Source organism: Tachyglossus aculeatus, unplaced genomic scaffold, assembly GCF_015852505.1.
Source record: "Tachyglossus aculeatus isolate mTacAcu1 unplaced genomic scaffold, mTacAcu1.pri scaffold_105_arrow_ctg1, whole genome shotgun sequence".
In the NCBI taxonomy this organism is placed as follows: domain Eukaryota; kingdom Metazoa; phylum Chordata; class Mammalia; order Monotremata; family Tachyglossidae; genus Tachyglossus; species Tachyglossus aculeatus.
The window spans coordinates 1294495-1319031 of record NW_024044844.1 but is presented as its reverse complement, the minus strand read 5'-3'; the positions used below and the strand labels follow the sequence as shown (position 1 = coordinate 1319031).

General features: G+C 46.6%; 1 pseudogene; it reads right to left on the bottom strand.

Moving 5' to 3' along the window:
• Positions 1 to 1253: 1253 nt before the first annotated feature.
• LOC119922503 lies at positions 1254 to 21998 on the bottom strand (annotated as a pseudogene).
• Between the last annotated feature and the right edge of the window lie 2539 nt (positions 21999 to 24537).

The window sequence follows — 24537 nt, the reverse complement described above, 5'->3', positions numbered from 1 at the left end:
CTTGCCCAAGGTCACGCAGCAGACAGGTAATGGGACCTGGAAATAGAATAATAAAAATTATGGCATTTGTTAAGCACTTACTATGTGCCAGGCACAGTTCTAAGCGCTGGGGTGGATACAACGTAATCGGGTTGGACACAGTCCCTGTCCCACATGGGGCTCACAGTCTTAATCCCCATTTTACAGATGGGGGAACTGAGACACAGACAAGCGAAGTGACTTGCTTAAGGTCATGCAGCAGACAAGTGGCAGGAGCCGGGACTAGAACTCAGGGCCTTCTGACTCCTACCTAGAGCATTCTGACTCCCAGGCCCATGCTCTATCCACGCTGCTTCTCTATGTACATATACACTTAGGTATACATATCCACAATTTATGTACATTGTCTGTCTCCCCTTATAGACTCTAAGCTTCTTGTGGGTAGAGAACGTATCTACTAACAGTGTTATATTATACTCCCCAAGCGCTTAGAACAGTGCTCTGCTTCCTTCATCATAAGACAGGGCTTCATCAGTCAAAATCTTGGTAATAAGACCCACAAGCACACACAAACATATACACACATGCATGAACATACCTTTCATTTTTCTGTCATACCTCATGTGGGCGAGGTTCTGTAAACAAAGGTACTGTGGAGAAGGTTAGAATGTAAGTTTGCTGTGGGCAAGAACTGTGTCTACCACCTCTGTTATAGTGTAGCCTCCCAAGTGCTTAGTACAGGGCTCTGCACAGAGTAAGCACTCAAAAATACCATTGATTGATTGAGTGACAGCAGAAGAGGAAACCGAGGCCATGGGAGGTAAACCATCTCTTCAAGGAGTTTGAAGAGTAATAGCAGGGAAATGGCGAGATACTTTTTCCTTCTCCTGCTTCCTTTAAGGGATACAATGTGGCAATGATAATAATGATAAATACTAGATCACCAGGTCCCAACTGGGGCTCACAGTCTAAGTACAGGACAGGTATTGAATCCCCATTTTGCAAATGAGAGAACCGAGACCCAGAGAAGGACGTGAGTTGTCCAAGGTCACCCAGAAAACTCGTGGCAGATTTAGGATTAGAATCCAGGTCCTCTGATTCCCAGACCCGTGCTTTTTCCGCTGGGTCACGATGCTTGCTTCTTTTCTACCATTATCTGGGATCTGGTTCTTTTAGGACTACGAGCTTTCCATACCTCATCATTACCCCTTTCTTTCGCCAACTCAGGCCATCCCGGGGAATTCAGTGCTAGGACAGGCAGCTATCCAGGGATCCTAGGAGATTGCTTTGTTGGAAACCAGAGATTACCTCACCCAGAATTTTTTCATCCTCCTCTCACTGTGAGTCATCATAAATGGACTCATGCCTGAGAAAGCAAACAAAAAAACCAAATGACTATTAATCAGCAGAGGGGACTTCTCTTTCATATTTAAGATGATGCTCAGCATGATGGTCTGCCGTCCATAGCGGAGGACATAAAGGGTGACCAGGGCCACGATCCTCTTGGCCACCCTGACCTCGGACATCGCCCCGGGGGACCTTCCAGGTGAGTGTAGGTGTAGGACCTGCCGGTGGTGCCTGTGTAGGACCAACACCATGTACCCACTGGCCGCGTTCCTGAGCCCATTGAAGACAAGGTCACATAGGGAGGGCACGACCGCGACGAGTAGGGTGATTTCCACACTGACGCTGACTTTGGAGCAATATCTGAGGTTCAGCATGAGTCAAACACTGCTGCTGTTCTGGGGGCCTGTCATAAGTATCACTGTATCAATGAGCAGACTGAGGCCCCAGGACAGGAGGCAGGATGGGGCGATGCACTGGGGTAACCTGGCTTTGAGCTGAGCCTATCGGGGTGTCCTGGGGCTGAAGGTGACAGCCTGGAACACGCTAAGAAGGCAGGTGCTGCAGGTTACCAGACCTCGGGCCACGCGGTACAGTTACATGAGAATTTTGCACCCACCATTGTTCAGGAAATTCCCAAGCCGAGAAGGTGTCTGCGATCCCACTGGTGAAAAGGATGATGGTGTTGGCGAAAGTCAAGTGAGCGTTGATCGAGTCTGGAGAACCTGGGGTGGTGGAGAGCTTACGGAGGTAAAATAGGAGGACGAATATATTCAATGAGATTCCAATTCTGAACTGGAGCAGAATCAAAATCCCAAAGAAGAGTTCAGTGGTATTCGTCACTTTGGAATTTCAGTTTATCACTCGGTCACTCAAGTTCATGCGGAACAAAGGCCTCTTGCACAGCAACCTAGGAGGAGGGAAAAGTGAGAAAGAGAAATAAAAGGGGGGGGGAGAGGGAGAGAGAAAAAGAGAAAAATCTTCTTATTTTATTATTGCCATAGCGTGTTGATTGTTACCTACCCTCTGTGATGTCATCGCCTACTTATAGCATTGCTACTGCGTTATTGCTACTGCATTTCAATTGTTAACCTCCCGCTGTGCTGTCATTTTCCTTGCTGACCCCACCATGAACAATCAATTCCCCTGCTCCCAACTGCCATTCTCATTCCTCACCTTCCCCTTCCCCTCTCCCACCCAGCTCTTTCCCTCCCTTTCCCCCACCACCATCCCTCCAACTCATTCCCTACCCAGGATCCCTCTCTACCAGCGCCAACCCTCAACTCCTCCCCCCCAGCCCCCTCCCACCCCTCCTCCCCGCCCCCACCCCATCACAGTCGTACTTTCTCAACACCACCCCTCTTCCCACTCTCCCCGCCCAGGCCCCCGCCACCTCATCCGAATCCAAATCCTCCCCACCCCCGCACCCTTCCCCTTCCCTCCCCTCCCTCCACAGCTGCTGTCAACTGCGGCCTTTGGAACCCCTGCTCTATTATAGGTAAGCTCTCTTTCATCATGGACCTATTCCTTTCCAGCTCTCTACTCCTTCACGCCGTAACTAAAACATGACTGTCTCCGGACGACACGGTCTTTTCTGCTGCTCTCTCCAGTGGAGGCCTCTTTTTCTCCCACTCCCCCAGACTCACCGGAAAATGAGGAGGTTTCAGGATCCTTCTCACTCCCAAATGTCTCTTTTGCACTATCCCTCCTCCCCCTTCCCTTTCCTTCCCTTCCTTTGAAGCCCACATTATTCGCCTCTACCACCCCCTCCAGATTATTGTAGCCGTCATCTGCCGCCTCCCCCCCGGCCCCACCTCCAACTGCTTTAACGACTTTGACCCCTTCCTCAACTTCCTTCTCTCCTTTTCCATGCCCACTCTGATCCTCGGAGATTTCAGCATCCACATGGATATCCCTGGTGACTCCTCTGCCACCCTCCTTCTATCTCTCCTTGATGCTGCCAAACTCTTGCTCCACCCCACTTCGCCCACTCACCAACGTGGTCACACCCTCGACCTCATCATCTCCTACCGCTGTACTATCTCCACCTTCATCAACTCTGAAATCCGTCTCTCTGATCATAACCTTCTCACCTGTCTCCTCACTCACACTCCTCTCCCCTGTAAATCTATATTACTACCTCACAGAGAACTCCGCTGTCTTGACCCCATCCATCTTTCTGAGCGCCTCACACCCCACCTCGCCTTTTTCCTTTATACCCAATCTTGATGGTGAGATTACTGCTCAACTCTACCCTCTCTACTCAGCTCGACTCCCTCGCTCCTCTTTCCCTTCACCGCTCTCGGACCACTAACCCACAGCCCTGGATCACTGCCACTGTCCGCATCCTTCGCTCTTATGCTCGAGTTGCTGAACGCTGCTGGCGAAAGTCTAAACACCAGGCCAACCTCGTTCACGTCAAGTTTATCCTTTCCTGCCTTAACCCTGCCCTCTCCTCTGCCATACAAAACTACTTCTCCTCCCTTATTGACACCCATGCCCACCATCCCCGTCAGCTCTTCCGTACATTTAATTCCCTTCTCAGGCCTGCCCCTCCTCCTTCCCTCACCACCAACAATCTGGCCTCCTACTTCATTAATAAAATTAAATCCATTAGGTCTGATCTCCCCAAAGTTACTCCTCCTCCTTCTCCAACTCCCCGTCTCCCAACTATCTCCATTACTCTCCCATCCTCCCAGCAGTATCCTCAGATGAGATCTACTCCCTCCTCTCAAGTGCTACCCCGGCCACCTGTGCTTCCGACCCCATTCCCTCTCATCTTATGAAATATCTCGCTCCGTCCCTCCTCCCCTCCTTAACTTCCATCTTCAACCGCTCACACTCCACTGGTTCCTTCCCCTCTGCCTTCAAACATGCCCACGTCCCTCCCACCCGAAAAAAACCCTCTCTTGACACCACCTCGCCTTCTAGTTATCGCCCTATCTCCCTCCTACCATTCCTTTCCAAACTCCTTGAACGAGTCGTCTACACGAGCTGCCTCGAATTCCTCAACACAAACTCTCTCCTCGACCCCCTCCAGTATGGCTTCCGTCCCCTACATTCGACGGAAACCGTCCTCTCAAAGGTCACCAATGACGTCCTGCATGCCAAAGCCAACGGCTCCTACTCTATACTAGTCCTCCTCGACCTGTCAGCTGCCTTCGACACTGTGGACTGCCCCCTTCTCCTCAATACGCTATACAACCTTAGCTTCACAGACTCTATCCTCTCGTGGTTCTCCTCTCATCTCTCCGGCCGTTCATTCCCAATCTCTTTCGCGGGCTCCTCTCCCCCTTCCATCTCCTACTGTGGGGGTTCCTCAAGGGTCATTTCTTGGTCGCCTTCTGCTCTCTGTCTACACTCACTCCCTTGGTGAACTCATTCGCTCCCACGGCTTCAACTATCACCTCTACGCTGTTGATACCCAAATCTACATCTTTGCCCCTGCTCTCTCTCCCTCACTCCAGGCTCGTATCTCCTCCCGCCTTCAAGACATCTCCGTCTGGATGTCTGCCCGCCATTAAAAATTCAATATGTCCAAGACTGAACTCCTTATCTTCCCTCCCAAACCCTGCCCTCTCCCTAACTTTCCCATCACTGTTGACAGCACTACCATCCTTCCCATCTCACAAGCCCGCAACCTTGGTGTCATCCTCGACTCCATTCTCTCGTTCACCCCCCCACATCCAATCCATCACCAAAACCTGCCGGTCTCACCACCGCAACATCGCCAAGATCCGCCCTTTCCTCTCCATCCAAACCGCTACCCTGCTCGTTCAAGCTCCTATCCTATTCCGAATGGATTACTGCATCAGCCTCCTCTCTGATTTCCCATCCTCCTGTGTCTCCCTTCACGCTGCTGCCCGGATTGTCTTTGTGCAGAAACTCTCTGGGCATGTTACTCACCTCGTCAAAAATCTCCAGTGGCTACCAATCAACCTACACATCAGGAAAAAACTCCTCACTCTCGGCTTCATCACCTCGCCCCCTCCTACCTCACCTCCCTTCTTTTCTTCTTTCCTTCTACAGCCCAGCCTGCACCCTCCGCTCCTCTGCCGCTAACCTCCTCACTGTTCCTCGATCTCGCCTGTCCCGCCGTCGACCCCCGGCCCACGTCCTCCCCTTGGCCTGGAATGCCCTCCCTCCGCACATCCGCCAAGCTAGCGCTCTTCCTCCGTTCAAAGCCTTACTGAGAGATCACCTCCTCCAGGAGGTCTTCCCAGATTGAGACCCCTCCTTCTTCTCCCCCTCCTCCCCCTCCCACCCCCACCTTACCTCCTTCCCCTCCCCGCAGCACCTGTATATATGTTTGTACAGATTTATTACTCTATTTTACTTATACATATTTATTCTATTTATTTTATTTTGTTAACATTTTTTGTTTTGTTGTTTGTCTCCCCATTTTAGACTGTGAGCCCGCTGTTGGGTAGGGACCGTCTCTATATGTTGCCAACTTGTATTTCCCAAGCGCTTAGTACAGTGCTCTGCACACAGTAAGCGCTCAATAAATACGATTGAATACATGAATGAATGAATGAATGGATGGATGCTTCACACAGTATTTTTTCTCCATTCTCTTGGGGCCACCGACTTCTACCTACTTGCTGCCACGTCCTTGGACCGCTACGTCGCAATATGCAGGCCCCTGGAATAATCAGCTATCATGAGCAGGAGGATTTGTGTTTTGCTCCCTCGCTGCTCTTTGGTCTCTGGTTTACTCGTCGTCTCCAGGCCACACACCATAACGAGCATGCTCCCTTTCTATGGAGCCAATGTCATCAACCATTACTGCTGTGACCACACCATCTTGCTTCAACTCTCCTGCTCTGACACAAACGTCATCAAGTTGATGGAGCTCGTCCTTGCCGTGGTCACACTAAACTTGACCTTGGCATTAGTGATCCTGTCCTACATCCTCTTGCCCATTTTGAGAAAAATGCATTTACTCATCCTATCCTGCCTGGATTACTGCATCAGCCTCCTTGCTGACCTCCCAGCCTCCTGTATCTCCCCACTCCACTCTACAGGACAGATAATCCTTCTACAAAAACATTCAGGATATGTCACCCTGCTCCTCAAAAGACTCCAGTGGTGGCCCATCCGCCTCTGCATCAAACAAAAACGTCTTTTCTGGGCAAATATAGGTAGAGAATCAGGCATACCCAGACAGCCAACAAGAAATGTCAAAAAGGCAAAACCCAGCAGAGAGCTCATGCATCTCAGCTTAAGTCAGGGACTAGGAGGCAGCTGACAGGATGGGGGAGAGGGAATGTGGGAGTCAGAGGACCTGGGTTCTAATTTCAGCTCTTCCACTTACTTGTTGTGTGACTTCGGGCAAGTCACTTCACTTCTCTGGGCCTCAGCTTCTTCCTCTGTAAAATGGGCATTGAAAACCTGTTCTCTCTCCTACTTGGACTGTGAGCCCAATCTGCAACAGGGTCTGATGAACTTGTACCTACCCGTGCACGTAGAACAGTGCTTGATACATAGTAGAGCTAAACAAATACTGTTATTGTTATTATTATTAGTAATAGTAACAAGCTATTGTAAGCTCCTTCTAGACTGGAAATTCCTCGTAGGAAGGGATTGTGTCTAACAACTCTGTAGCATTGTACTCTCCCAGGTTGTCAGTACAGTGCTCTGCATCGTCATCATCATCAGTGGTATATGGGAAGCAGCATGGCTCAGTGGAAAGAGCACCGGCTTTGGAGTCAGGGGTCAGGGGTTCAAATCCCGGCTCTGCCAATTGTCAACTGTGTGACTTTGGGCAAGTCACTTAACTTCCCTGTGCCTCAGTTACCTCATCTGTAAAATGGGGATTAAGACTGTGATCCCCCCGTGAGACATCCTGAACACCTTTTAACCTCCCCAGCGCTTAGAACAGTGCTTTGCACATAGTAAGCGCTTACTAAATGCCATCATAATTCTTATTATGTATTGAGCACTCACTGTGGGCAGTCATTAAGTCAGTCAATCACATTTATTGAGAACTTACGTTATGAAAAGCGCTGTACTAAACACTTGGGGGAGTACAATATAACAATAAACTGACACATTCCCTGCCCACGATAAGCTTACAATCTAGAAGGGGAGACAGACAATATAAATAAATGAATTGCAAGATATAAACATAAGTGCTGTGGGCCTTGAAGAGGGGATGAATAAAGGGAGCAAGTCAGGGAGATGCAGAAGAGAGTGGGGAAAAGAGGAAAGGAGGGCTTAGTCAGAGCACTGAACAATGTAACAGAATTAGACCCAGTGACATCACAGTCTGACTGGGGAGACAGACCTCAATATAAATAAATAATATATAATATACAGTGTATACTCAATAAATACCACTGATATCGAGGGTGTAGGCCAGGTAAGAGATCTCTGATTCTGCCCTCTTCTGGATTCAAGGAGCCCCATCCTGGCCCAAGCTGAAAGAGAGCCAGGACTTCAGGATCTAGTGTCACTACTGCCAGCACTGGCCCTTCCTCCCTCTGAAAGGACCTCCGCATCCCAGAGAAAAGACCTCCATCTGCACCCCGGAGAGCTTTGACAATCCTACTGGGCAAGCTGCTGTCCTCGGCCCTCAGGGTATACCACCCTCAGGGACTTGGTCAGGAGAGGGGCTGACCAGGAGAGGATTTGGACATACACACGTTTTGGTGAAGCACGTTTCCCTAGAAAGAAGCAGTATGGCCTCGTGGAAAGAACTTGGGCATGGGAGTCAGAGGACCTGGGTCCTCTCTAAAATGTAAACTAGTCTTGAATGCCTTTAGTGTGACCACGTATCAGAACCCCAAGGCTCAACCAATGCTTCATCATTTAATTATTATGATTCAAGTGTCGATAAATCCTCACTCAAGACTGAGCTCAGCTCCCAGCTCACATATCACATCAGAGAAACAGCATGGCTCAGTGGATAGAGCCCAGACCTGGGAGTCAGAGGACCTGGATTCTAATGCCTACTGTGCCTCCTGCCCGCTGGGTGACCTTGGCCAAGTCATTTCACTTCCCTGTGCCTTAGTTCCCTCATCTGCAAAATGAGGATTCAATTCCTGTTCTCTGTCCTACTTAGACTGTGACCCCTTATGGAACTTGATAATCTTCCATCTCCCCCTTGGCTTAGTATAGTGCTTGGCACACGGTAAGCACTTAACAAATCAGTTATCATCATTATTATGATCTCCTCCTGAATCTTCTGGAACCCTATAGCCAACGTGAGGCAGTTCCATCCTACTCACCCGATATCTTCAGTCCTGCTGCTTAGTAGCTACGGGCAGATGCCATCTGAGACAGCAGAGCCAGCGGCAAAATCTATAAGCCTTGAACCTCATTTCTCCACTTTCCCTCAGGGGCTAGTAACGGGTTCACAAATGCAAGCATCGCTTAATGTAACTCTGCTCTCACACTCCAAGGGGGAAATCTCTCCAGTAATGCCCAGACTCCCCTCCCTGATGAACAAGATGAGTCTAGAAGTTTTCCCTACAGTGATCCAGAACTTACTGACACAGAAGCCAAGATCCCTCAGGGAGACAAGGCAGGGTCAGTGTCGTGACATCAGTTAATCAATCAACGGTATTTACTAAGTGCTTACTGTGTGCAGACCTCTGTCCTTTGCATCGGGGAGAGTACCAAGCAGTAGAGTTGGTAGACATGTTCCCTGCCCACCGGGAGCTTACAATCTAGAGGAGGAGACAGATATTAATCAATCAATCAATGGTATTTATTGAGCACTTACTGTGTGAAGAGCACTTTACTAAGTACTTGGGAGAGTATATTATAATAGAGTTAGTAGACATGTTGTCTTCCCACAATGAGCTTATAGTCTAGAGGAAGCAGATATTAATCCCTCAACCAATCAGTTAATCAATCAATCCACCATTTGTATTCACTGACTGCTTACTATGTGCATAGCACTGTACTAAGCTCCTGGGAGAGGACAATACAATAGAATTGGTAGACATGTTCCCCACTCACAGTGAACTTACATTCTGTCATCCTCAAATGGTCTTACCTTTAGCTTGTCAGGTTGTAGAACACAGCCCATAGCATCAGTACAGTCTCAGCCAAATCGGAACATCTTATCCAGGGACAAATCACTGGTAGGGCAGGACTTATTCCTGGGATCCTCTCACTAGAGCATAAGCTCGATGAGGGCAGGGAACGAATCTACCAACTCCTGTGCATTGTACTCACTCAAGCTCTCAGTGCAGTGCTCTTCACACAATAAGCGTTCAACAAATACCACTGATTGGTTGTTTGAGATTAACTCTGTTAAACTGTACTCCTCCAAGCGCTTAGTACAGCGCTCTGAACACAGAAGCCACTCAACAAATATCACTGATTGATTGTTTGAGATCAATTATGTTGAATGCTACTCTCCGCAGTGCTCAGAACACAATAAGCACACGACACATACCACTGAATGATTGAGACCAACTGTGTTGAACTTTACTCCTCCAAGCGCTTAGTACAGTGCTATGCGTACAGTAGCTTCTCAACAAATACTGATTGTTTGAGACCACCTCTGTTGGACTGTACTCTCCCAAATGCTCTGCGGACAGTAAGAACTCAATAAATGCTACTGATCTATTCACTCTAGGAGGGATTTGTGTTGGAACTAAGAGATTCCTTTTCCAGGTCTGCATTCTCCCATCACTGTGAATAATCAGGAAGGGATGGTGGCTGAGAATGTGAATGCCAACGCCGTGTTGATATTCACTAGCAGACAGGACTTCTCTCTCATGTTTAGTAAGACACTCAGTCTTGTTGAATGTTGCCCATAGAGAAGAAGGTAGAGCATGACTAAGGCCATGACTCGCTTGGCTTCCCTTACCTCGGGCATCACTCCAGAGGGGCGTCTGGGTGCGTGGAGGTGTCAGACCTGCCTGTGGTGTCTGTAAAATGCAAACACCATATAGCCACCGGCCGTGCTCCTGAGCCCCACGAAGAACAGGTCTCACAGAGAAAAAATCACCCCAGTTATTAGTGCAGAGTCTACACTGGGATTGAAGGTCGAGCAATATTCAAGATCCAAATGACTTCGCACACAGTCCAGGTACATGAGGAGTTTACAGCCAACATTGTTCAGGAAATTCCTCAGCCCCCAAGATGACAAGATCTTGAGCAATCCACTGGTAAGAAGCACCGTGGCGTTGGACAGGGCCAAGTGGGAGAGGATCAAGTCGGAGGAGTTGAGTTTCAGGCTGGCAGAGGCGCTGTGGGTATAGAACAGGAAGAGGAAAATATTTCCAGAGAAACCAGCGCCAATCTGTGATAGCACAAAACCAATAGAAAGGTCAATGCTGCCCATTTTCAGACATTTCTAATTGGAAGAAAAGAAGGGCACCCGCAAAGCTACGTGGGAGGGGAAAAGTGAGAGAAAGATAGAGAAAGAGAGAGAGAGGGAGAGAGAGAGAGAGAGAGAGAGAGACAAGAGAAACAGAGAGACAGAGAAAGAGTCAGAGAGGTCATTTTTTACTTTTCAATCACAAAACACTATGCCACTTTTTAATGGAATTTGTGAAGCACTTACTATGTTTCAGGCGCTGTACTAAGTTCTGGGGTAGAAGCCAAAGACAGCCCCCTAATGAGTGCTCTGTGGAAGAGAACAGCCTGGCCTAGTGGATAGAATATGGGCTCTGGAGTCAGAGGAACCTGTGTTCTCATCCCGGCTCCACCACTTGTCTGCTGTGTGACCTTGGGAAAATCACTTCCCTTCGCTGTACCTCAGTTACCTCACCTATAAAATAATAATAATAATAATGGTATTTGCTAAGTGCTTACTATATGCCAGGTACTGGACTAAGCTCTTGGTGGATACAAACAATCATGCTGGACACAGTCCCTTGTCCCACATGGGGCTCACAGTCTCATTCCCCATTTTACAGATGAGGTTACTGAGGCACAGATAAGTTAAGTGACTTGCCCAAGGTCAAACAGCAGACAAAGTAGAGCCAGGTTTAGAACCCATGACCTTTTGACTCCCAGGTCTGTGCTCTATCTGATACACCATGCTGCTTCTCGTTGGGATAAAGACCGTGAGCCCCATGTAGGACAAGGACTGGGTCCAACCTGATGAGCTTATATCTACCCCGAGCTTAGTACAGTGCCTGATGCATAGTGAGTGCTTATCAAATATCATAAAAAGAAAATATTCTTTAAAGACTGCTGCCTTTGCTAATGGATCCAGGATGCAAAAGACTCTCAGAATTTTGGGGAAGTTCATCATGAATACCCATCATTCTTGGAGGACTCAGCAGGGAGAGATAAGGATACCTGGGACTGAGTAAGAGTAGAAATAGGGGTGAGGGATAAGACTGAGTGAGGAAGTGACTTGGGTTTCAATCCCTCCTCCTCTCTAGGTTAAAAAGAGAATATGTAGAACCAAATGCTTAGTTTGTAATAACTGTGGTACTCGTTAAGTGCTTACAACTTGTAAACCACTCTACTAAGCACTGGGGCAGATACAAGATAAACAGGTCAGACAGAGTCCCTGCCCCACATGGGGCTCATAGTCTAAGTACTCATTCATTCAATCTTATTTGTTTAGTGCTTACTGTGCACAAACTGTACTAAGCGCTTGGGAGAGTACAATATAACAACAGACACATTCCTTCCCACAAGGAGCTACAGTCTGGCGTGGGAGAAGACACTAATATAAATAAATACATGAATAAATAAATTACAGATAAATCTCTATAAATATGTGGGGGGGGCGTTCTGTGGGGATGATTGTGAGGATAAATGTAAGAGCAAGTAAGAGTGGCACAGAAGGGAGTGGGAGTAGAGGTGAGGAGATCTTAATCAGGGAAGGCTTCTTGGAGGAAATGTTCCTTCAATAAGATTTTGAAGTGGGGGAGAGCAATTATCTGTCTGATGTGAGGAGGGAGGGCATTCCAGGCCAGAGGTAGGATGGGGCAAGAGGCCGGCGGCAAGATAGATGAGATCAAGGTAAGTAAGTATGAGGTAAGATAGGTATTGAATCCCTATTTTATTCATTCATTAATTAAATCATATTTATTGATCGTTTACTGTGTGCAGAGGACTATACTAAGTGCTTGGGAAAGCACAATACAACAATAAACAGTCACGTTCCCTGCCCACAATGATCTTGCAGTCTAGAGGGAGGCAGACAGACATCAATACAAATAAATAAAATTACAGATATTTGCATAAGTGCTGTGGGGCTGGGATGGGGGAATAGCAAAGGGAGCAAGTCAGAATGACACAGAAGGGAGTGGGATATGAGCAAAGGTCGGGCTTAGTCTGGTAAGGCCTCTTAGAGGAGATATGGCTTCAACAAGGCTTTGAAGGGCGCAAGAGTAATTGTCTGGCAGATTTGAGGAGGGAGGGCATTCCAGACCAGGGGAAGGCCTTGGGCCAGGGGTCGACAGCGGGACAGACGAGAAAGAGGCACAATGAGTAGGTTAGTGGCAGAGGACCAGAGAGTGCAGGCTGGGCTGTAGAAGGAGAGAAGGGAGATGAGGTAGGAACGGGTGAGCTGGTGGAGTGCTTTAAAGCCAATGTTGAGGAGATTTTATCTGATGTGGAGGTGGATAGGCAACCACTGAAGTTTTTTGAGAAGTGTGGTGACATGTCCTGAATGTTTTTGGAGAAAAATGATCCGGGCAGCCAAGTAAAGTATGGACAGGAGTGGGGAGAGACAGGAGGCTGGGAGGTCAGCAAGGAGGCTGATGTAGTAATCCAGGTGGGATAGGATGAGTGATTGTATTAACGTAGTAGCAGTTTGGATTTTACAGGACCCTGAGGCACAGAAAAGTGAAGCAATTTGCCCAAGGTGCCACACACAGCAGGTTATAGTCCAGTCAAAGTCAGGATTAGAACCCACATCCTCTTATCCCCTCTTCTGTGCCCTATCCACTGTCTGAGACCGAGGTACATGAGAGCATGAGAAATTCCACCCCAGCTCACACCAATGGCCTACCCAGCTCAGTAGTCGACCTATGATCATTTTTCTAGACACTTTCCTTCCAGAAAGAACAGAGGTGGAGATTTGATTTATCCCTTTGACACCAATCTCCAACACTGATGATCCAAAGCTTTGCCTTTATCACCCCATTATAGACCCAGAGGAAGCAACATGGCCTAGTGGAAAGAGCACAGGCCTCGGAGTCAGAATGAAAGGTGGGTTCTAATCCTAGCTCAGATGCTTGCCTGCTGGATGACGTTGGGTAAATCACATTGCTGATCTTTCCCTCAGTTACCTCATCTGTAAAATGGGGATTTAGACTGTGAGGTGCTTACCATGTGCCAAGCACTGTATTAAACACTAGGGTAGATACAAAATAATCAGGTCCCACATGGGGTTCACAATCTAAGGAGGAGGGAGAACAAGTACTGAATCCCCTTTTACAGATGAGGTAACTGAGGCACAGAGAAATATAGTGATTTCCCAACGGTCACACAGCAGGCTTGTGGCATAGTTAGGATTAGAACCCGGGTCCTCAGGCTGCCAGGACTGTGATCTTTGCAGCAGGCCTCAGTGTTTCTCTAATTCCTGTAGAAACTAGAGCGTATTCACCACTAAAAATAATTGGACCATTTCAATTAAATCTTGGGGAAATGACTGAGTGGCAATATTTTGTACTTCTCTCCAAAGAATCCATTGTGGCTCAGAGAAACCCTGCTTTTTATCTTCTGAGTTATAAAGTCTGCATAAGATTCTACCTAGACCAATAGAACGAACAGACCAATAGAGCGAACAGGAAGTAAGTCAACCATACTTGGGAAACCCCAAAATCCAGATACATTTACTTAGACTGGGACTGAGTCCAATCTGATTAACTTCTACCTGCCCCAACGCTTAGAACAGTGCTTTTTTTCTTAAATGGTATTTGTTAAGCACTTACTACGTACCAAGCACTATCATAAGTGTTATGATAGGAACAAAATAATCAAGTTGGTCACAGTCCATTACCCACATGGAGCTCAAGGTCTTCATTCCCATTTTACAGATAAGGTAACTGAGGCTCAGAGAAGTTAAGTGACTCTCCAAGGGCACAAAGCACACATGTGGTAGAGCCAGGATTTGAACCCAGGTCCTCTGACTCCTAGGCCCGTACTGTATTCACTAAACCATGCTGCTTCTCTGATTGACACATAGTAAATACTTGATAAATAACTTAATAAATGTACTTAACAGAACAAAATGATCTTTTCAAGAAAGACTAATGTTTTGTTATACTATTAAAATAATTATCCCTTTACTTTCAACAGACTTAATATTAGAATAGGAGAAATACCATATCCTGAGGTAATGGGCCACTAAACCTATTATTCTGTCTGCCAGTAGAATGAGAAGTTGGCAGGACAGAAGGAACCTACCCTAGTGAAAACAGCACAGGACTGCAAGTCAGGGGACCCTATGTTCTAATCCCATATCTTCCCCTTGTCGGCTGGGTGGCTGTCCCGAGGTGACCCTTGGGTACCGGCCATCTCAAGGTCAAAAGCTATCTCGTGACCACCTGAGCCAGCAGGCGGAACTTGGAAGTGAGGGTGGGATACCGCCCCCACGACCAAATCTGCTAGATTGACAGCCCAAGATGGGAATACAGAAGGTGTCCCTCGCCCCCGTGCCAATCAAATTAGGTATGGAGGAGGGGGGAGGGCAGAGATTGGATAGACTGAGGCCTGAAGCTGGAATGGCCTAGGGGCACAGGCAATAAATACCTGTCGCCTCTGACCTTCGGGGTCAGAACACCAGGACACACAGCAGCAGGAGCAGCCACTGCAGCAGCAGCAGCAGTCCACGTGTCTCTCTCTGCCCAGGAGGCCAGATGCCCGCTTTACAACCAGAACCAACACACTGAGGCAAGGGCCGCGGGATGTCTCGTGGATGGGACCCAGGTATCCCGCTGCTGATGGGAATTATGAGTGGATTCCTCCCATGTAGGGAGAGCACATTGTGAGAGCTAGCCGGCCACCACGTGCGCGGGTAATGGAATGAATTCTTCCCATGTGGGAAAGTAAGTGGATGCTTCCCGAGTAGGAAGTGCACATGGGTGAGAGCTAGCCGCCTCACCCACATGCGATTAACCGATGATTGTGTTCCTCCCGTGTAGGGAAGCTCTAATATTTCTAATTGATTATATTCCTCCCGAAAGGGAAGCTCAATCCATTGCGCCTAAACAATTACATAAATTCAATTCACCTCGCGGAATAAATTGTATATAAAACTTAGGCTTTCCGTCCCTGGCCTCTCTCTCTCTCGCCTCGCCGATCACTGAACGAACCCGTCCCCGGACGACGGGTGACAGTGGCCTTAGGCAAGTCTCCTAAATTCTCTGTGCCTTGGCTTCTTCATCTGTAAAATAGGGATTAAATCCTTCTCTCTCCTATTTGAAATGTGAGGCCTATATGGGACAGGGACCATGTCTTACCTGATTATCCTGTATCTATCCCAGTGCTTAAAACTGGGCCTGGCACATAGAAAGCAGTTAACAAATACTGTAAAAGAATAGATGTGTCACAATATTTTGTCAAGCTTTCTGAAACCAAACTTCACCATTTGGAAGATTTTAATTGCCTCTTTCCAATGACCAACCTGTGTCCAAAACCTTCTGAAACCAAACTTCACCATTTGGAAGTTTCTCATTGCCTATTTTCAATGACTACCCTGTGACCAACCTGATTATCGCATATCTATCTTACCGTTTAGAAGTGTGCTTGACACAGTAAGTGCTTAACAAATACTATAAAAATATAACTATCAACTCCCTGAAATATTAAGGAAAGACAATGTGAGAAACCCAGGTTGAGTGGACAAAAATGGAGTAAAAGAATAGATTTAAATATTTGATGAGGACATGGGTTTTCCTAACTGTGAATTGAACCTAAACTCTTCCGCATGCATAAACTGTTCAAACCAATTTTATTGCCTTTTTCTTTTTCCACATTGAATCATATAGTCTTGTAACTGGAATGGAGAATTTCCACTCAATCAATCTATCAATGGTATTTACTGAGCGTGCACTGTGGGCAGAGCACTGTGCTAAGCGATTGGGAAAGTATGATTAAGTAGATATAAACTTTGCCCAAAAGGGGCTTACAATCTACCGGGGGAAGCCATCATGAAAATAGTTCAGGGATAGGGGAAATAGTTTATAAGGGTTTGGACATGAGTGTTGAAGGGCTGGGGTAAGTGCTTGGATCTGTCTCTGCTTCCTCTGCTCCAATTCTCTCTTTGATCCCCTGCAATCTGATTTCCACCCCCTTCACTCCACAGAAACAGCCCTCTCTAAAGTCGACAATAACATTCTTCTTGACAAATCTGCTGGCCTCTACTCCACCGCAATCCTACTCGACCTTTCCTCCATCGACCATCCACTTTCAGAAACATTATCCAACCTCGGCTTCAGTGACACTGTCCTTTGCTAGTTCACTTCCTATCTCTCTGGCTGCTCAGTCTCAGTCTCCTTCACAGTTCACTCATCTCCCATCCTCTGACGGTGGAGGCCCTTCAAGGCTCATTTCTGGGTCCCCTACTATTCTTTGTATACACCTACTGCTTTGGAGAATTCATTCACTCGAATGGTTTCAATTACCATCGTTACACAGGTGATTCACAAATTTACATCTCCAGCCCTGACCTCTCTCCTTCTCTGTAGTCTCACAGTTCCTCCTGCCTTCAGGACATTTTTACTTGGCTGTCCCGCCAACACCCCAAACTTAGAATGCCCAAAACAAAGCTCCTCATCTTCCCACCTAAACCATGTCCTCCCCATATCTTTCCCATCACTGTCGAAGGCACCAGCACCCTCCCTTTCTCACAAGCCCATAAACTTGGTATTACCCTCGACTCATCTCTCACTTTCAACCCACATATTCGATCTTCGAATCAAGCAAAAATTCCTCACTCTCAGCTTCAAGGCTCTCCATCACCTCTCCCCGTCCTACCTCACCTCCCTTCTCTCCTTCTACAGCCCAGCCCGCACACTCTGCTCCTCTGCCGCTAACCTCCTCACTGTGCCTCGTTTTCTCCTGTCCTGCCATCGACCCCCGGCCCACGTCCTCCCCCTGGCCTGGAATGACCTCCCTCCACACATCCGCCAAGCCAGCTCTCTTCCTTCCTTCAAAGCCCTTCTGAGAGCTCACCTCCTCCAGAAGGCCTTCCCAGACTGAGCCCCCTTTTTTCTCTCCTCCCCATCCCCCTCTGTCCTACCTCATTCCCCTCCCCACAGCACTTGTAAATATTTGTACAGATTCATTACTCTTTTTTACTTCATTCATTCATTCAATCGTATTTATTGAGGCTTACTGTGTGCGGAGCACTGTACTAAGCGCTTGGGAAGTGCAATCTGACAACATATAGAGACTGTCCCTATCCAACAGCGGGCTCACAGTCTAGAAGGGGGAGACAGAGAACAAAACAAAACATATTAACATAATAAAATAAATAGAATAAATATGTACAAATAAAATAAATAAATAAATAAATAAATAAATTAATTAATTAATTAATTAATTAATTAATAGAGGAAAAAATACGTACAAACATATATACATATATGCAGGTGCTGTGGGGAGGAGAAGGAGGTAAGGCGGGGGGATGGGGAGGGGGAGGAGGGGGAGAGGAAGCAGGGGGCTCAGTCTGGGAAGGTCTCCTTGAGGAGGTGAGCTCTCAGTAGGGCTTTGAAGCGAGGAACAGAGCTAGCTTGGTGGGTGTGCGGACGGAGGGCATTCCAGGCCAGGGGGATGACATGGGCCGGGGGTCGACGGCAGGGCAGGTGAGAACGAGGCACGATGAGGAGATTAGCGGCAGAGGAGCAGAGGGTACGGGCTGGGTTGTAGAAGGAGAGCAGGGAGGTGAGGTAGGAGCGGGCGAGGTCATGGAGAGCCTTGAAGCCGAGTGTGAGGAGTTTTTGTCTGGTGCGTAGGTAGATTGGTAGTCACTGGAGATTTTTGAAGAGGGGCGTAACATGCCCAGAGCGTTTCTGGACAAAGACGATCCGGGCAGCGGCGTTAAGTGTGGATTGAAGTGGGGAGAGACAGGAGGATGGGAGGTCGGAGAGGAGGCTGATGCAGTAATCCAGACGGGATAGGATGAGAGTTTGAAAGAGCAGGGTAGCGATTTGGATGGAGAAGAAAGGGCAGATCTTGGCAATGTTGTAGAGGTGAGACCGGAAAGTTTTGGTGACGGATTGGATGTGAGAGGTGAACAAGAGAGCAGAGTCGAGGATGACACCAAGGTGAGATTTGTACATATCTACTATTCAATATAGTTTGTTAATGATGTCCATATAGCTATAATTCTATTTGTTCTGACGATTTTGACACCTGTCTACATGTTTTGTTTTATTGTCTTTCTCCTCCTTCTAGACTGTGAGCCCGTTGTTGGGTAGGGACCTTCTATATGTGTTGTCGACTTGTACTTCCCAAGCGCTTAGTACAGTGCTCTGCAAACAGTAAGCGCTCAATAAATACGATTGAATGAATGAATCTGTCACCAAATCATGTCGGTTCAATCTTCACAGCATGGCTAAAACCCACCCTTTCCTCTCCGTCCAAACTGCTATCACGTTAATCCAGGCACTTATCTTATCCCACCTTGATCGCTGTTTCGGACTTTCCACTGACCTCTCTGCCTCCTGTCTCTCCCCGCTCAAGTCCGTATTTCACTCTGCTGTCTGTATCATTTTTCTAAAACAACCAATCCACGTGCTCCTGCTCAAGAACCTCCAGTAGTTGCCCATCCACTTCCACAACAAACAGAAACTTCATACCATCAGCTTTAAAACATTTAGTCAGTTCAACCTCTTCCTACTTTACCTCCCTGATCTGTTACAGTCCAGCCCACGCACTTTGCTCCTCTAACACCAACATACTCACTGTACCTCGATCTCATCTCTCTTACTGCCGACCTCTCACCCATGTCCGGCCACTGGCCTGGAGCTCTGTCCCTCTTCATATTTGACAGTCCACCACTCTCCCCACCTTGAAATCCTTATTAAACTGACATCTCTTCCGAGAAGCCTTCCCATGTTAAGCACTCTTTTCCCCAACTTCCTCTCCCTTCTGCATGGTCTACACACTTCTATCGATAACCTTTGAATACTTTATATTAACCTCAGTCTCTGCCACACAGCACCTATGTACATACCCAAAATTCATTTATTGGTATTAATGTGTGTCTCCCTCTATAGAATGTAAGCTTAATGTAGGCTGGGAATGTGTCTACCATCGCCGTTGTGTTGCACTCACCCAAGAGCTTAGCACAGTGCTCTGCACATAGCAAGTGCTCAATAAATACCATTGATTGCTGTTCACATAGTAAGGGCTCAATAAACATCATTAATTGATAGAGTGGTAGTCCATTTGAAAGTAGACGAATTGACAACTGTCCACTTGTTTAGTTTTGTTGTCTTTCTTCCCTTCCTAGACTGTGAGCCCGTTGTTGGGTAGGGACCGGAACAGCGTGGTGCTCTGCACACAGTAAGTGCTCAATAAATGCGATTGAATGAATGAATGAATGAATGAATAAGGAGATCATTCAGGTTTGAGGCTAATCTATCCTTGAACATTTCCAAAGATAGATAATTGGATCCACATTTCACTCTCCTGACAAAAATATTTTGGAGTTCTAGGGGCTAGGTTAATTTTCCCTGATGAAAATTCCCTAGAATGAAGGTGCCAGAGAGCAGATGCAAAAAATTAAAAGCAGCATAAGAAATGCTACCTTGCCATCAGCCCCAAAAGCCCTTTCACCTACCTCACCTGAAGAATTGTGTTACCTTCTCTCCAAAGGGCTCTGGTTTGGGCTCAGTAGGACTTTTTGAGGCCTTCTATGGCCTCAGGGAATAGATCCCTGTGTTCCCAGGAAAGACACGGGTTAATTAAATAATTTGTGCAAAGGATTGACCAAATTCCTTCCAGTCTTCCCTTCTGGTTTCCTATCTCTAATTCACAATAGACAAGCAGGGTGGCCTAGCAGATAGAGCATGGGTCTGGGAGTCAAAAGGACCTGGGTTCTAATCCCCACTCTGCTACTTATCTGTTGTGTGACCTTGTGCAAGTCACTTCAATTCTCTGGGTCTCAGGTACCTCATCTAGAAAATGGGGGTTAAGACTGTGAGAACCATGCGGGACAGGGACTGTATCCAACCCAATTAGGTTGTACCTATCCCACTTCTTAGAACAGTGCTTGACATACAGTAAACACTTAACAAATACCATTATAATTATTATAGTGGTGTCTCATATCTGGGCTTGGGAGCTGGGTTTATGAACAGCTTTTTTGGTCAGTGTGTTCAATCACAGATGTGCAACTGGCCTGCTATGTGACATTGGACATACCACTTCACTTCTCTGTGCCTCAGTTTTCTCATCTGTAAAATGGGGCACAGATACCTGTTCTCCCTTACCCTTAGATTTTGAGCCTCATGGGCAGCAGGGACGGTGTCCGATCTCATTGTGTTTGGCACATAGAAAGCACTTAACAAATACTTAGGTAACTAAGGAGCAGTGTGCCCTAGCGAAATAAGCTCGGGCTTAGGATTCAGAGGACCTGGGTCCTAATATTGGCTCTGCCACTTACCTGCTGTTTGAATCTGGGCAAGTCAATTAACTGCATTGTGCCTCAGTTTCCCCAATTGTAAAATAGTGTTCATCCTCCTGCTCAGACTGTGAGTCCCATGTGGGACAGGGATTGGGTCCAACCTGATTAACTTGCAACTACCTAGTGATTGACTCTTAGTAAGCACTAACAAAAGCCATTATTATGAATAATAATAAAAACTGCAACTGTTATTTGATATTAACACCATCCTCATCCTCATCATTGTTATCATCAAAAGCACTTATTGAGGACTTACTGTATTCAGAACACAAGATTAGATACTTAAGAACATTTAGTAGAAGAAAAGGACATGATCCATATCATCAAGGACACTATACTTTAATGGTGAAGACATGCAGATATATATTATATATTAATTTGTATAGAAATATAGTTATATTTCACATGCATATACATATACACAGTCTCTAATACAATATATAGCTTTTTATTCGTTTGTTAAGCATTTACCATGCGTCAAGCACTGTTCACAGTGGTGGAGTAGATAAAAGTTAGTCGGGGTGGACACAGTCCCGCTCCCACCTGAGGTTCACACTGTAAATAGGAGGGAAAACGGGTATTACATTCCTATTTTGTATATGAGGGAACTGCATCACAGAAAAGTGAAGTGATTGGTCATGGTCACAGAGCAGACAAGCCCGTTGTTGGGCGGGGACCATCTCTATATGTTGCCGATTTGTACTTCCCAAGCAGTTAGTACAGTGCTCTGCACACAGTAAGCACTCAATAAATACAATTGAATAAATGAATGAACCCAGGTCCTCTGACTCCCAAGCCGGTGCTCTTTCCACTACGGTGCGCTGCTTACTCTCTACTTGTCTTTTGAGTTGAATCAATCAATCAATCATATTTATTGAACGCTTACTGTGTGCATATAAACATATTAAGCATCTCCCCCTCTAGACTGTAAGCTCTGGTGGGCAGGGAATGTGTAGGCTTACTGTTGTATTGTACTCTTTCTAACGGTTAGTGCAATGCTCTGCACACAGTAAGTGCTCAATAAAAACGATTGACTGACCAAATGACTACAAGACAACAAGAAACAGACACATTCCTTGGCCACAACGAACTCAAAGAAGACAACCATGGTAGTAATAATAATAATAATAATAATAATAATAATAATAATAATCATGGCATTTGTTAAGCAGTTACTACGTGCCAGGCACTGTACTAAGTGCTGGAGTGGGTACAAGCAAATCGGGTTGGACACAGTCCCTGTCCCACACGGGGCTCACAGTCTCAATCCCCATTTTACAGACGAGGTAACTGAGGCACAGAGAAGTTAAGTGACTTGTCCAAGGTCACACTGCAAACAAGTAAAATTCACCTTTGGGTGAGCAGGGACTGAAAAAGCTAAAGCAAAACCCACCATTTCAATTCTATTGTGCACACACAAAAGCCACCTCTTTGTGTGCTGTCAAACTTTGCTGAGAAGCAGTATTGCCTAATGGAAAGAGCATGGGCATGGGAGTCAGAGGACCTGGGCTCTAATACTAATTCCACCAAATACCTGCTGTGTCCCTCCAGGCAAGTCACTTCAGTTCTCTGTGTCACAATTACCTCATCTCTAAAACGAGGATTTAAAACTGTGATCTACACATGACACCTGGACTGTGTCTAACCTGATACATTTATATCTACACCAGCACTTAATACAGTGTCTGCTGCATAGTAAGCACTTAACAAATTTTATAAATAAAATTAAGAATGACGCATGGCAGGGAGGTGGCAGAGCCATGCTCGTGGATGTATTTTTGACTTTGGGTTTTTAGGCAGAGGGAGGGGATATACCAGGGACAAGTGTGTGTGTGGGTCAGGCAATGAACTCAGGTCTGTTCACACCTCTACCCCTCTAGACTGTATGCTCATCGTGGGCAGGGAGGTGTGTCTGTTTTTTGTTATGCTGTACTCTCCCAAGCGCTTAGTGCAGTTCTCTACAGACAGTAAGCGCTCAATAAATATGATTGAATGAATGAATGAACACGTAGGGCATTGCTTGCTCTTGGGTAACTATCCAGTGGAAAACCGGGGAAGGAGTCATATGCACCCTGGCTAGGAGACCCCTTAGTAATAATAATAATAATAATGTTATTTGTTAAATGCTTACTATGTGCCAAGCACTGTTCTAAGCACTGGGGTAGATACAAGCTAATCAGGTTGGATGAAACCCCTGTCCCACATGGGGCTCACAGTCTTAATCCCCATTCTACAAATGATGAGGAAATTGAGCCCCGGGGAGGTGAATTGACTTGCCCAAGGTGACACAGCCGACATATGGCAGAGCTGGGATTAGAACCCAGGTCCTTCTGACTCCCAGGCTTGGGGTCGAGCCACTAGGTCATGCTGCTTCCAGTTTGACATTTACCCCACAGCACTTGTGTACATGCCCTCTAGATTGTAAACTTGTTATAAGCAGGGAACTCGTCTACCAACTCTGTTGCACTGTACTCTACCAAGCGTTTAATACAGTCCTCTGCACGTAGTAAGTGCTCAACAAATACCGTGGATTGATTGATTAAGCAGCGTGGCTTAGTGGCAAGATCACAGGCTTGGGAGTCAGAGGATGTGGGTCTAATCCCGGCTCCGGCACTCGTTTGCTGTGTGACCTTGGGCGGGCCACTTCATTTCTCTGTGCCTCAGTTACTTCATCTGTAAAATGAGGAGTAAAATTGTGAGCCCCACGTGGTAAAACCTGATTACGTTGTGTCTACCCCAGCATTTAGAACAGTGATTGGCACATAGTAAAAGCTTAAAAAATACCATTATTATTATTATTATTATTAATGTCCATTTCCCCTCTAGACTAAAGTTCATTATGGGCAAGGAACATGTCTGCTAATTCCGTTGTATTGTAATCTCCCAAGCATTTAGTAAACGTTCTGTACGTGGTAAGTGCTCAATAAATAACAGTGACTGATTGACTGTCTGTCTCCTCCTCAAGACCATAAGCTTACTGTGAGCAGGTAGCATGTCTCCCAAGTTCTTAGTACAGGGCTATTACCCAGTAAGCGCTAAATAAATACCATCAATTGATTGATTAATGCCTGTCTCCCCCTATAGATTGTATGCTCATTGCATGCAGGGAACGTGTCTACCTACGCTGTTGTACTCTCCCAAGTGCTTAGTACAATGCTCGGCACATAGTAAGCACTCAATAAATACCATTGATCAATTGACCCTGCATTTGCTGTTCTTGGAGGCAATCTTCAGCTTCTCTTTACTTAGGAATTGCAGTCCTATTAGTTGGAGAAAACTTTCCATCTCCAGCTAATTCTCCTTTCATGTTTGCATTGCCCCATCCTGCTTTCTAGAGGAGAAACCTGTAGACTGGAAGCTCCTTGTGCACTGGGAACCCGTCTACCAACTCTGCGATACTGTCCTCTCCAAAGTGCGTAGTCAAGTGCCATGCACACAGTAAGCGCTTTTCCCGAGGTGACCTTTGGGTACCGGCCATCTCAAGGTCAAAGGCTATCTCGTGACCACCTGAGCCAGCAGGCGTAACTCGGGAGTGAGGGTGGAATACCGCCCCCACGACCAAATCTGCTAGATTGACAGCCCAAGTCGGGAATACAGAAGGTGTCCCTCGCCCCCGTGCCAATCTAATTAGGTATGGAGGAGGGGAG